Raw genomic sequence first — 14,370 nt, forward strand, 5'->3', positions numbered from 1 at the left:
CGAGCTGATTGTCCATGCTGCTGCAAACGTCGTCGAACTGTTCGTCCAGATGGTTGTTGTCTTACAAACGTCCCCATCTGTTGACTCAGGAATCGAAACGTGGCTGCACGATCCGTTGCAGCTATACGGATAAGATGCCTGTCATCTCGACTGCTAGTGATACGAGACTGTTGGCTTCCAGCACGGCGTTCCGTATTACCCTCCTGAACCCACCGATTCCATATTGTGCTAACAGTCATTGGATCTCGACCAACGCGAGCAGCGGTGTTGCGATACGATAAACCGCAATCGCGATAGGCTAAAATCCGACCTTTATCAAAGTCAGAAACGTGATGGTACGCATTTTTCCTCCTTACACGAGGCACCACATCAATGTTTCACCAGGCAACGCCGGTGAACTGCTGTTTGTGTATGAGAAATCGGTTGGAAACTTTCCTCATGTCAGCACGTTGTAGGTGTCGCCACCTGCGCCAACCTTGTGTGAATGCTCTGAAAAGCTAATCATTTGCATATCACGGCATCTTTTCCTGTAGGCTAAATTTCGTGTCTGTAGCACGTCACCTTCTTCGTGGTGCAATTTTAATGGCCAGTAGTGTGCACAGATCTCACACAAAATCAAAACAACAATTAAACGAGTGTGATCTATGTTACAATAAAACAATTGAAGAGTTCAAACGTCCAAAACGGAACGCAAATTAAAAAACGTCAAAAACGTATGTTGTGATAGAGCACAGAGAAACTGTGTGCTAGTGAAACTGCTGCGTTCAGTTGCTGCAGCTTATGTGACAAACTATTATGTTTTCATCATTTCCTTCGGATTGATCACATTCACAATTATACTAACACCTAAATCGGGCAAGGAGGCTTATCTCACTCTCTAACCAAGCCTACAGATTAGGTGCGTCAGTGAGAGATTCCTGTCATGTGACACACGTACTGTCGCTAATGCAGTGTATGACACATCAGAAGTGTTTTCCGGTGGAGTACTTGGTCTCCTTGTCAACAAAAGTTTGCGGTTCTCATTCGAAAGCCACCTCCTTTCGGCTGCTAACTGAGTAGTTGTTCAGAATCAGCTGTCATTATAGGTCTGTTTCATACACATCGCTGCTGGCAACGGGCGTTACACCACAGCACAGACACAAATTTGTATAACGCGGACGGAGAAAAAAGAAGTCTTTGGCGGTAGGGAGATTTGAACAATGCTCGCTCACTTGGTAGCCCGACACCGTGAGCACTTAACCACGACGCCATTGCTTTATCATGCTCCTCTGAGTTGAACTTCATGTCCTCTGACGGTTCAGTATTTTTGTTTTGCCGCTTCGTCCTGTTTTAAGGCTCGATCTGTGTTCAGTTTTTGACAGGTCGTCCACTTGGATCCTTTACCGCTAAATCCGATGGGGGTACGTTGGGGTAGTTTCCCTTGTCAGTATCGCGTTTCTTTTGCCACGTGCAAGAGCGAAACGCCTGTTTAGTGTGTTGTTGTTGTTGTTGTTGTTGTGGTCTTCAGTCCTGAGACTGGTTTGATGCAGCTCTCCATGCTACTCTATCCTGTGCAAGCTTCTTCATCTCCCAGTACTTACTACAACCTACATCCTTCTGAATCTTCTTAGTGTATTTATCTCTTGGTCTCCCTCTACGGTTTTTACCCTCCACGCTGCATACTAAACTGGTGATCCTCGATGTCTCATAACATGTCCTACCAACTGATCCCTTCTTCTTGCCAAGTTGTGCCACAAGCTCCTCTTCTCCCCAATTCTATTCAATACCTCCTCATTGGTTATGTGAACCACCCATCTAATCTTCAGCATTCTTCTGTAGCACTACATAGCGACAGCTTCTATTCTCTTCTTGTGTAAGCTATTTATCGTCCATGTTTCACTTCCATACATGGCTACACTCCATACAAATACTTTCAGAAACGACTTCCTGACACTTAAATCTATACTCGATGTCAACAAATTTCTCTTCTTCAGAAACGCTTTCCTTGCCATTGCCAGTCTACATTTTATATCCTCTTTACTTTGTCCATCATCAGTTATTTTGCTCTCCAAATAGCAAAACTCCTTTACTACTTTAAGTGTCTCATTTCCTAATCTAATACCCTCAGCATCACCCGACTTAATTCGACTACATTCCATTATCCTCGTTTTGCTTTTGTTGACGTTCATGTTATATCCTCCTTTCAAGACACTGTCCATTCCGTTCAACTGCTCTCCCAAGTCCTTTGCCGTGTCTGACAGAATTACAGTGTCATCGGCGAACCTCAAAGTTTTTATTTCTTCTCCATGGATTTTCATACCTAGTCCGAATTTTTCTTTTGTTTCCTTTACTGCTTGCTCAATACACAGATTGAATAACATCGGGGAGAGGCTACAACCCTGTCTCACTCCCTTCCCAACCACTGCTTCCCTTTCATGCTGCTCGACTCTTATAACTGCCATCTGGTTTCTGTACAAATTGTAAATAGCCTTTCGCTCCCTGTATTTTACCCCTGCCACATTTAGAATTTGAAAGAGAGTATTCCAGTCAACATTGTCAAAAGCTTTCTCTACGTCTACAAATGCTAGAAACGTAGGTTTGTCTTTCCTTAATGTTTCTTCTAAGATAAATCGTCAGCTAAGATAAATCGTCAGGTCAGTATTGCCTCACATGTTCCAATATTTCTACGGAATCGAAACTGATCTTCCCCGAGGTCGGCTTCTACCAGTTTTTCCATTCAAGAATTCGTGTTAGGTTTTTTCAGCTATGACTTATTAAACTGATAGTTTGGTAATTTTCACATCTGTCAACGCCTGCTTTCTTTGGGATTGGAATTATTATATTCTTCTTGAAGTCTGAGGGTATTTCGCCTATTTCATACATCTTGCTCACCAGATGGTAGAGTTTTGTCATGACTGGCTCTCCCAACGCTGTCAGTAGTTCTAATGGAATGTTGTCTACTCCCGGGGCCATGTTTCGACTCAGGTCTTTCACTGCTCTTTCAAACTCTTCAATCAGTATCGGATCTCCCATTTCATCTTCATCTACATCCTCTTCCATTTCCGTAATATTGCCCTCAAGTACATCGCCCTTGTATAGACCCTCTATATACTCCTTCCCCCTTTCTGCTTTCCCTTCTTTGCTTAGAACTGGGTTTCCATCTGAGCTTTAGTGTGTATCGCAGAGATTTCGATGGACTGCACAGGACTGAGATGGAGCGGCGTGGACAGGCAGCGATGCGGGACGAACGCGGCCCAGTCAGCTTCGCCCCGCGCATCCAGATCTTTGATAACCACGATGTGAGTCCATTCAGAGCCGGAACTCGGCAATGTTATCCGGCAAATCGTGCCGCACTTTCACACGACACGCGTCCGCAACAGGGCAGTTGAGAATATCGAAGCGTTCGAGGCACACTGCTGGAAATGAGACGGTGGTAAACGAGTTAAGAGTCGAAACGACGCCAGGGGTTTCAGCACGCCGCCTTGCACGGCGCGTATCGAGCCGCGCGGCCGGCAGGGCGCAGCATTATGCAAACAGGGCAGGCGGTGGGCGTACGTGAGGCGCTCCCGCGATGAGCGCCCGTCTGCGTCTGTGTCTGGCGCCGCGTATGCAGCCGGGTTGGCGTCGGGACGCCGGCGCTGACGCCACCCTGCAGGCGCCGACCCGACTGGGACGCCTGCCTGCCTGCTGGCATGCCTCTCCTTACCCACACGCTTTTCGGGAAACACTCGAGATCTACCCGTGATACCACAGCACCGTCCCTTGAATACACTGCGTGGTCAACAAAGTGAAGCGCTCAACAGTTGAGGTGGATTCGAAATGAAACGTTAAAACAGGGGCGGGCAGGAATTCTGCACGTGTGCGGTGCACATGCACGTGTGCAGTTAACAGGTGTTCTGCGTGCACACAGGGGCAAGATGGCCACCCGCTTCTCACCCCTCCCCACCATACCGTCTCTCCGCTTCTTCCTCTGTAATGCGTTTTGTTTCCTGGCCTGCTTTATTAAATGAAGGAATAAGGTTAGTAGGAGTGCTTCACAGAAATCATGGTTTGAAAGAGTACCTATTACCTACGATACGTTTTATTTAATTATCACAGGTGGAGTTTACAATACGTTTAATGTCTGGAACAAAATTTCTACATACAGACAAAAGCAAACAGTTACATAAATTTTCATTACTGATGTTTGCTCTTAACCGAGACTTATTAATTTTCATAACAGAAAAAATCTCTCACAAAAGTATGTCAAGCCCAACATTGACTATCTTCATGGCTTCACGATGGAGACGAGGAAACTCTTGCTGTGGAAAGTCTTGATAAAAATCTATTACACGTCTTGCCAAAAGGAACTGTCTCTCAGACGAGAATTACACTGCAGATCTATTAATTCCATTTGCAAACTGAGATGAATATCATCTACAGAAACCAGATTCTCTCGAGAACTATTCAAAACCTTGGGATAAGTAAGATATATCCCCAAATCGCTTGAGAAATTCCTCTTTTATTGCACTAAGAACGGCAACATACTGAAATTTATTATAATGGCGTTCAATATTAAACTTCCGCTCACCAGCGACAATACTGTCACCTATTATACATTTCCAATTTTCACGTTTTTCCACAGAGAACAAATGAATCTCCCATTCCTTTTTAAAAGATAGCAAATCTCCAATTCTCCGTTTCCTTGATTCTCTCTGCATTTTCCGGTTATCGAAATACAACGTTCACTACGTAGTGGTCGCTTCGCTTCAACGTCCGCAGCTTAGCCTGGTACTACACTACCGCAACCTGCAGGCTGTCGGCACTGTCCCGTTCGACGATTGCACGCGAGCAGCACACGTGCAGCGCTGTGTGCTCATGAGCCGCGTGCAGCGTTTGCCCGCCCCTGCGTTAAACTTTCAGTGGCTATGTGTTGTTGTTTGATTGGCGTAAGACTCCACATACCAGTATATTGTCCCCATCTCCCTGGCCTGGAGAGATGCTCTGATTCATTTGGGAAGGGTGTTGTACATCCCACTCTGACGCAAGCTGGCCGACAGTTGTTGTTATTGGTCACTGATATGCTGGATACTTGCACTGGCACCTCCGCCCGCTTCTTGAGGCTAATCTTCTAGCTGCATAGTGTAGGGTTTACCTTTCGGCATTTCCTACTACTTGAGAGGTTAGTGTGGAGTTTTTTCATCTTTATTTGCAGTGTGACTTGTGTGTACGTGATTTCATGAGATTTTAGGGAGCTAATTTTCTTTTATGGGCACTGCTCCTTCATCGATCAAGCAGTGCGATCGGCCGTCGATATCTTTCTTGGGCATCAGGTGCTTCCCCCAGGTCTCCGATGCGGAGGTTATTTGACATTCTTGCTTCGTGGTAAAAACACCGTGCAATCTCTTGGTGCCGCTGGAGCACTTCCTGTTCTTCAGCTGCTTCGTGCAGGTACTTGTGCGGAAATTGCGGATGAACGTGGAACACCCGCCTGAGAATTTTATTCTGCAGAGCCTGGAGTCGCTGGAGATGCGTTCTTGCTGCATTGCCCCATAATTCACTGGCACCGAGTCGACCTTCGAGCTGGAACCACTCGTGTTCTATCGGGAATAGATCTGGGGATCTTGCTGCCCAGGGGACACACTTGTATGTGGACGAGCACTGGCTTCTTGGAAAATAGCACTTAGATACTGTCGTACGAGATGAGATGCAACACCTGTTGACGCAGAGTGTCCCTGATACAGTGAGAGTTTCCTTTATTGCCGTATGCCGCGCCGGCAGGTTTGACGGTTTGTAGTGTAGTGTCCACGGCCGAGAGCACGGAGAAACGACCTACCTTGCTGTCGGATGCAGCTCCGGTTTCCCACTGCTGCCCGAAGGTGCACCGGGTTCTCAAAAATGGTTCAAATGACTCTGAGCACTATGGGACTTAACATCTATGGTTATCAGTTCCCTAGAACTTAGAACTACTTAAACCTAACTAACCTAAGGACATCACACAACACCCAGTCATCACGAGGTAGAGAAACCGGGTTCTCAGATGGACATGTGGTAACGTGTCTGCATATCCACGGTTAGGCACGTGGCCGGGTGGCGGGAGTCTGAAAAGTCGTATCTGAGCCGTTGTACGAGCTAACTGTTGGTTTCCAAGAAGGGTACTGAATTGAGTTTTGATTAAGTTTTGATTGCGTTAGTAGAGGAACGACCAGTCTTGTGGGATGAGAAGGGCCGAACGGTATAAGGACAAACGACTGGCTTCGGAAGCATGGAAGGATGTACAGGGTCACAAAAATGGTTTAAATGGCTCTCAGCACTAGGAGACTTAACATTTCAGTTCATCAGTCCCCTAGAACTTAGAACTACTTAAGACCTACTAACCTAAGGACATCACACACATCCATGCCCGAGGCAGAATTCTAACCTGCGACCGAAGCAGTCGCTCGGTTCCGGACTGAAGCGCCTAGAACCGCTCGGCCACCGCGGCCGGCTACAGGGCCACAATTATTGAACTGTATGTAACAAAAACGTAACTTAGTTACAATCTACAGCGTGCGCACACTTTATCCAACATGTAAACGGTACTACAGATATTCGGATTTAGGTTTGACATGTTCGATATGCCTACCATCATGTGCCATGATGTGGCGCAAACGAATAGCGAAATTCTGCATGGTCCGCTGTACTGTCGGAACATCGATGCTGTCGATGACCTCTTTAATGGCTGTTTCCGGCTCAGCAATGGTTTTGGGGTTATTGCTGTATACCTTGTCTTTAATACAGCCCCACTAAAAGAGTCGCATGTGTTCAGATCCCAGGAATATGGCGGCCAATCGAGGCCCATGGCAGTGGCCTCTGGGTACCCCAGAGCCAGAATGCGGTCGTCAGAGTCCTCCTCCAGGACATCAAATACTCTGCTGCTTCGATGGTGTCGAGCTCCGTCTTGCATGAACCACATCTTGCCGAAGGCGGGGTCATTTTCGTTAACAGGGATGAAATGATCTTCCAAAAGCTTCAGTCACCCATTGAGGGTCAACAGACTTCTCGATCGCGAAATGTGGATTCTCAGTCACCCAAATGCGCCACTTTTGGTTATTTACGAACCCATCCAAATGAAGATGGTCGTTGCTAAACCTAACTATAATGCGAACACTAATTCCCATGAAGCACCAACAATGCAATTTGAACATCCTAACGCAAACTGTTCAGAAGTTATGACGATTTTGTTTCATACAGTTCAGTAATTGTCAATCTATATGTGCACACCTTAAATATAATTTTCAAACTCGGGGAGACGAGGAAAGAAATTATGCAGGTATGAAGTTAATGTCATCTCATATGTATTTTGTTTAATGTTTAGAAATAGGCAAATACATTCTCTGTGTACTTATTGTGTTTTGTACACAATGTCTGAATCGTCCTACGTTAAGCAAACTTATTCTGCCGTGGAATTTTTCCAGATTCAGAAACGAAGTAACGCGAACCGATTTCTGTAGTATTCGTTGACGCACCACGTCGTAACGGTCTTGAACGCGGTATTTCTCGCAGTTCAGAGTCGCATCGCTACATATGGTATTAAGTCCTTCACTTTATGGATTAAATTGAGCAAAACAGTACACACAAAATCCGCACAGATATTTAAATACCGGTGATAAATTCTCCATTTATTGGCGATTATGCTGCATGCACAGTCCACAAATCGTCTTGCTTTACTCCAGCGATAATTAAAAATACGCTTATTGACGTCATGTTCTTGGCCACCATAGGGGCGAAGTAAATTGTTGTTGAATTTAAACGCTTCATCTCCTACGAATACATAAGGCAAGTCCTCCAGAATAGTAGGGAGTGGCCTAGGAGGAGGTGTGTTCAATGTCTCTGCAACCTTTCAATACACTTGAGCCACAATCTTTACCATAAGCACCAACATCCGCAAGAAGTAAAATTGTAATTTGCATCCATCAGGACTAACAAATAGAGACTTTTATAACGGAAGAACATTGAACATTGAACAAGAACATATAACAAGAACAAGAACATTTCTTCTGGTTTGATAATCCTGATGTGTTTTTACTACCAATCGCCCCTACGCAGTCACGCTCCTCAGGAACCTATGTATGTATGTATGTTCTATACAATAACAACCACATTTTCAAGCAAATGTCACGTAAAGTTTTACTAATGGTATTTATTCCCACTCTGGAACTGCACTGGAGTTTCCTGTTGCACGTTACCTGAAATAAGAAAACTAATATTGTTTGATTCTACTCAAGTTTTCTTTTCCTTTCAGGAAAGATTGTAATAGGAAATAGTGGCCTATTTGATGAAATGTCGCAGAAAATTAAAACAACGGAATAGGAGCCATTCTGGAGCAAACAGGAAGCGGAAATAAATGTTTAACGGCCAACTAGAAATTCTACTAAAATGGCAGATGGAAGAGAAATTATTCAAATATGCCTGATAATCGTGACAACGTAAACAGTGTTGACATGCGGACGGAAAATTATTCCCACTAACGTAAAGATAACCCGCAGAAAAACAGGAGAGCTACAAATGATATGGACAGGAAAATGATGACTATCATTGATGTATCTATTGAGCAACATCAAAGCAGAGACATCCTCTTTTTTTAGGGATTGCACGAATGTGGACTAATTTAATGATGAACATATCGTAGATTTCCAATACAAAGTCATGAAACTTATCAAAAGAGTAATGTCAAAACAAAAAGACAGAAGCATGCATCAGTAGTCTTCCAAAGTTTCCCGGAATCGTGCGTCACATGAACACCAGTCTTTCGGTGGAACATCATCGTACCAATCATCACAACGTAATCAGTATAGCTATTCCCTACACACACCTGCCGAACACTCTCAAGTCTCAGCTACATCCAATGAATTGGGAATTGTATACGAGTCCTGCTTGTACACTGTCTAATGGTTCAAATGGCTCTGAGCACTATGGGACTTAACTGCTGAGGTCATCAGTCCCCTAGAACTGAACTACTTAAACCTAACTAACCTATGAACATCACAGATATCCATGCCCGAGGCAGGATTCGAACCTGCGACCGTAGCGGTCGCGCGGCTCCAGACTGTAGCGCCTAGAGCCGCTCGGCCAATCCGGCCGGCCATTGTCTAATGTTTGACGCACTTGAGTTTAGAAATAAACGAACAGTGATATTACTTTATTCACTGACTTTCATCTTGGTCTAAAAAAAGTTTTTTTTGTAAGTTGTGGCGTTTATTGTTGCGGGGGAAAGAAAACTTTCGTAATAAGTAAATTTCAAATAATTGTTTCCTCGTCTCAGTGCCATTTGCTGCAAGCGTTTCAGGAGGAGAAATGCAGTTTCGCATGTTGGTGTCTTCCTGTTGAAAATCAGTTTATAAAACTGACAGTAATGTGTCGATCATTGTTTTTGACACCCAGAAAAAATTAACTTTCTTTGTGTCGTCCTCCCGTAAGTTTTCGTATAGCGCACTGAAGGCACCAAATTTAAATCGGTCTTGTAATAACAGAGAATGGACCCAGCACTTCGAAGCTGTTTCTTTGTTTTATAAAGTAATAGATTTTAACGAGAGTGCCGTATGACTTCAATAAGCTTGAAAACTTATGTAGTTATGCGCATAACATTTCTTAACAACTGAGTCAAATTCAGTTACAGCTTTGGACCTTATCAGGTTTTCTTCAAAGTGTTGCAGTTTCGCATACGTTCCTCCTTATGAAATAAGATTCGTTCCAACTGAAGTTCAAATGGTTCGAATGGCTCTGAGCACTATGCGACTTTACTTCTGAGGTCATCAGTCGCCTAGAACTTAGAACTAATTAAACCTAACCAACCTAAGGACATCACACACGTCCATGCCCGAGGCAGGATTCGAACCTGCTACCGTAGCGGTCGCTCGGTTCCAGACTGTAGCGCCTAGAACCGCACGACCACTCCGGCTGGCCCAACTGAAGTCCACGTTCGCAAACCCCAAAACAGAAACCCCCCTCCACCAAGATCCTGTGCTACGGCAGTCTTCGCCACTGTTTTGCTCCTGCTGTAACATGCCAGCACGTTTCTTGCAATCACTGTACTTCACGACATCAGAGACAAGTAATGACGTTTACGATAATTGATGTGCGCCTGAAACCGTCGTGTGAAAGAGCAGATGGCTACGGTGGACGTCGGAATGAAGATACTCGGTCCTTTGTGCAGGACGTGTCTCTCGGTGTGCCTTCAGAGGCCGGCAAAGTTTTCTAATAAGGGCGCCACGCCTCGAGTCGCAGTGTGGGGCGCCTACCTGCCGGCACAGTAATCTCGCTTACGTCTCTCTCGTCGCCAGTCTAATAACAAGAGTCCGTCCACAACTGTGCAGGGCTGGCAGTTAGCTCATTGCCAGCAGCCTCAGGCGCACATCTCCCACACATCATTTGTATTCACTACTATACGAGGGTCACTCCAAAAGAAATGCACACTATTTTTGTAAAAATACAGTTTTCATTCCGCATGTGTGAAAGTTTTACAGTGTGTAGATACAGCCTTCCCACTTGTTTTCAAACTTAGTGCAACCTGTTCCCGTGAGTGGCGCCGTCACAGCATGTCTTCAAGATGGCTGCTACACTTGACGTTCGTCAGGAGCAACGTGCTGTCATAGAATTACTGTGCTGTGAAAACGAGACAGTGGGGAACATCCACAAGAGGTTGAAAAAGGTGTATGGAGATGCTGCTGTCGATCACAGGACGGTTAGTCGGTGGACGAGCAGGTTACGTGATGGCACCGGGCACGGCATTATTGAGGATTGTCCTCGCAGCGGCAGGCCTCGTACTGCACACACTCCAGACAATGTGTGGAGAGTTAACGAATTGGTGACTGCTGACAGACGCATCACAGTGAGAGAATTGTCACGCTACGTTTGGATAGGGGAAGGAAGTGTTTGCAGAATACTGAAAGTGTTGGCGTTAAAAAAGGTTTGTGCCAGGTGGGTTCCCAGGATGTTGGCTCACAAAGAAATAAGAAAAACGGTATGCAGCGAACTTTAGGAACAGTACGAGAATGGTGGAAATGAATTTCTTGGATGAATTGTGACAGGTGATGAAACATGGCTCCATAATTTTCACCAAAGACGAAGAGGCAATCAATGGGGTCGCATCATACAAATTCACCCAAGAAAAAAGAAATTCAAGACCACACCTTCTGCTGGAAAAAAATATGGCTACTGTGTTTTTCGATTCCGAAGGACTCTTGCTTGTGGACATCATGCCAAGTGGAAGCACCATAAATTCTGATGCAGATGTGACGACACTGAAGAAATTTCAAGCTCGACTGAGTCGTGTTCGACCACATCGGCAAAAGCAGCACGTTTTGCTGTTGCACGACACTGCACGACCACACGTCAGTCAAAAAACCATGGAAGCGATCACAAAACTCATATGGAGAGCACTGAAACACCCGCCTTACAGTCCTGACCTGGCTCCATGTGACTATCATCTCTTTGGGAAACTGAAAGACTCTCTTCGTGGAACAAGGTTTGAAGATCATGTCTCCCTTGTGCAGCCTGCCAAACTGTGGCTCCAACAGGTTGGTTCAGAATTTTACCGTGCGGGTATACAGGCGCTGGTTCCAAGATGGCGTAAGGCAGTTGAGAAGGATGGAAATTATATGGAGAAATTAAAATATGTATCCACACACTGTAAAACTTTCTGACATGTAGAAAAAAGATGGATTAAAAAAAATTGTTTGCATTTTTTTCTTTTGGAGTGACCCTCGTATGTTGTCAAGTACTTCCGAACGGTAACAAAATAGCCTTCGTCGCTTCACGGAACGAGGTAAGAAGGACGTCTGTTGTTGGCGAAGGCAGTACTTGAGATTCTGAGGATAGTCCAAAGATTACATATTTTATAACGAAACATTCCCAAGTGTAAATAAACGATAAATGTTTACTTGGCATTACAACACTAAAGCCGTAGTCACAGTACAAAAAAATTTTTATTTAAAAAAAAGGGACTACATTACCGGTTTCAACGAACTACACCGTCATTTTCAAATGTAAAACATCAGCTGAAAATGTCAACGTATTTCGTTGAAACCGGTAATGGTAACCACAAGTTTTTTAAAGAAAAATTTTTATGTACTGTGTGGTGTCACCGCCAGACACCACACTTGCTAGGTGGTAGCCTTTAAATCGGCTGCGGTCCGTTAGTATACGTCGGACCCGCGTGTCGCCACTATCAGTGATTGCAGACCGAGCGCCGCCACACGGCAGGTCTACAGAGACTTCCTAGCACTCGCCCCAATAGTACAACCGACTGTTCTAGCGATGGTTCACTGACAAAATACGCTCTCATTTGCCGAGACGATAGTTAGCATAGCCTTCAGCTACGTCATTTGCTACGACCTAGCAAGGCGCCATTACCAGTTGCTATTGATACTGAGTCATGTACAGTCAAGAGCGACGCTCATCATTAATGGATTAAAGTTAAGTATTCCACCAGCTACGTCCGTTTTTATAAAGTCTAATTTCCTTGTCCTGTTCCAGACCTCAGGCCAGCCTGCGTGAGCTAAAACGCGTGCCTTTCGAATTCCTCTCGTACCCGGTATTGGCTCTCCTGCCAACCCACAACATACTGTGTCTGTGGCTTCACTATTTTAGTGTCAAATAAACATTTAAGTTATATTATGGTCACACTCTTTACGACAGTTATGTCGGAATATAGATAAATAAACTATGAAATTTGGCGTGTGTGTAGACGCGACAAAATAATGAAATTCTTTTTTTTTCTGTTTGCCTGATTTCACTTTTAAGGAGCAAAACACACTCCGAAAGGTAATTTGACGTATTAGGTTTAGTTGAAATATTTTCGAAACCATATAATATAAAAGTGCTTTTCGTATAAAACTTGATGTGTAATTAACGTTCTTGAAAACTGTGTAATTAACTTTTACAATAATTTTAATTTTGCAAAATACCCCACCACCATTACTTAATTTTCAAAAATGGATTTTTTTTTACAACATTAAGAACCTTTCAAGTCAAATACCATCACCTCTAATAAAGTTGGTTTGTGACTAAATAAGCTGTTCACAGTGTGTTGCTGGGGTATTTTCAACATACCCAATTTAAAATCTAAATATACATTATCATTATAATTACTTATTTTCCTACATTTGTTTTATGTTTCAAACTGTTATTTGACGTTTTACATTAATGTTGTTTTTTCTTTCTTATTTGTACTATCATTAGATTCTACCTTTTAGAGCATCGTACTTGAGATCAAGGAACTTGTTTATCTGGTGATCCCAAAGAGATCTCCACATGACGAACAATATAATTAGACTGCAGTCTGAAAGGCCAACCGATGTACTGCAATATGCCTGATATAGAAATCAGGATGTTTAAAGAATCACCGGCGACAATTTGAAATCCTGTGAATTTTGTTTTATATTGTGTTCTCCGCCGAATTTTTTGCGACGAAATTTCGTTCATTTTATGAGCATGGTGTAAAAAAGCTTTGTGGTTAAGCATTTTCTACGTATTGTTGTTATTGTAATAATTTTCTACCGCAATAATAATTTACTTACAGTTTTTAGTTAACGAAAGACACCTATGTGAAACGATAAGCAAAGGAACAAAAAAAAAAGAACCTAAAGCATAAAATATGAATTTCAAACACGAAAGAAACGTAATTGAAATAAACAATTAGAATAATAAGGAATGTTTAGATAAATAGTCATGTTATACCCCAATAGCACAGTGTGAGCAGCTTATTTTCAGAAATGGTATTTCGGGACCAGCTTTATTACAGGTAAATGTATGTGGCTTAAAAACTTCTCTAATTTATATTATAAGACAAATTTTTCTTTTTCAAAATTAATTAATGGTGGTAGGGTGTTTTGAAAATTTCAAATTAATACGAAAGTAGATTATGTAGTTCTGGAGAACGTTAATTATACATAAAATTTTATATGCAAAACTCTTTTTATATGTCATGGTTTCTATGATTTTCATTTGAACCTAGTACCCCAAATTACCTTTCGGATTGTGTTTTACTCCTTAAAAGTGAAACTGACCAAACATAAGAAATGTGTACTGCAGTATTTTGCTCCCTCCACACACCCGCCAAATTTTAGCAACATCGTTATTTGCACTTGGGAATGTTTGCTTGAATTCAAGTCGCAATGGAACCAGAGCGCCGTTTTTTGCTGTCTAGAAATTTTTCACGAACAGTTACTATATATAAATGTTTTCTGTATGCTATGCTCCGCAGCTATAATGTATTTTATGAAAGTCTTGTTGAATATATGTCTCGCCATACTACTTTAGATCTACAAGATACAGCATCTGCATACATATGTAAAATTCATCATGGTTGTGTCACAGGTTTAAAATATGTAATTCCATATCTGATTCTATCTCTAAAAATCACAAACAGAA

Source organism: Schistocerca cancellata, chromosome 7 (genome assembly GCF_023864275.1).
Source record: "Schistocerca cancellata isolate TAMUIC-IGC-003103 chromosome 7, iqSchCanc2.1, whole genome shotgun sequence".
NCBI lineage: Eukaryota > Metazoa > Arthropoda > Insecta > Orthoptera > Acrididae > Schistocerca > Schistocerca cancellata.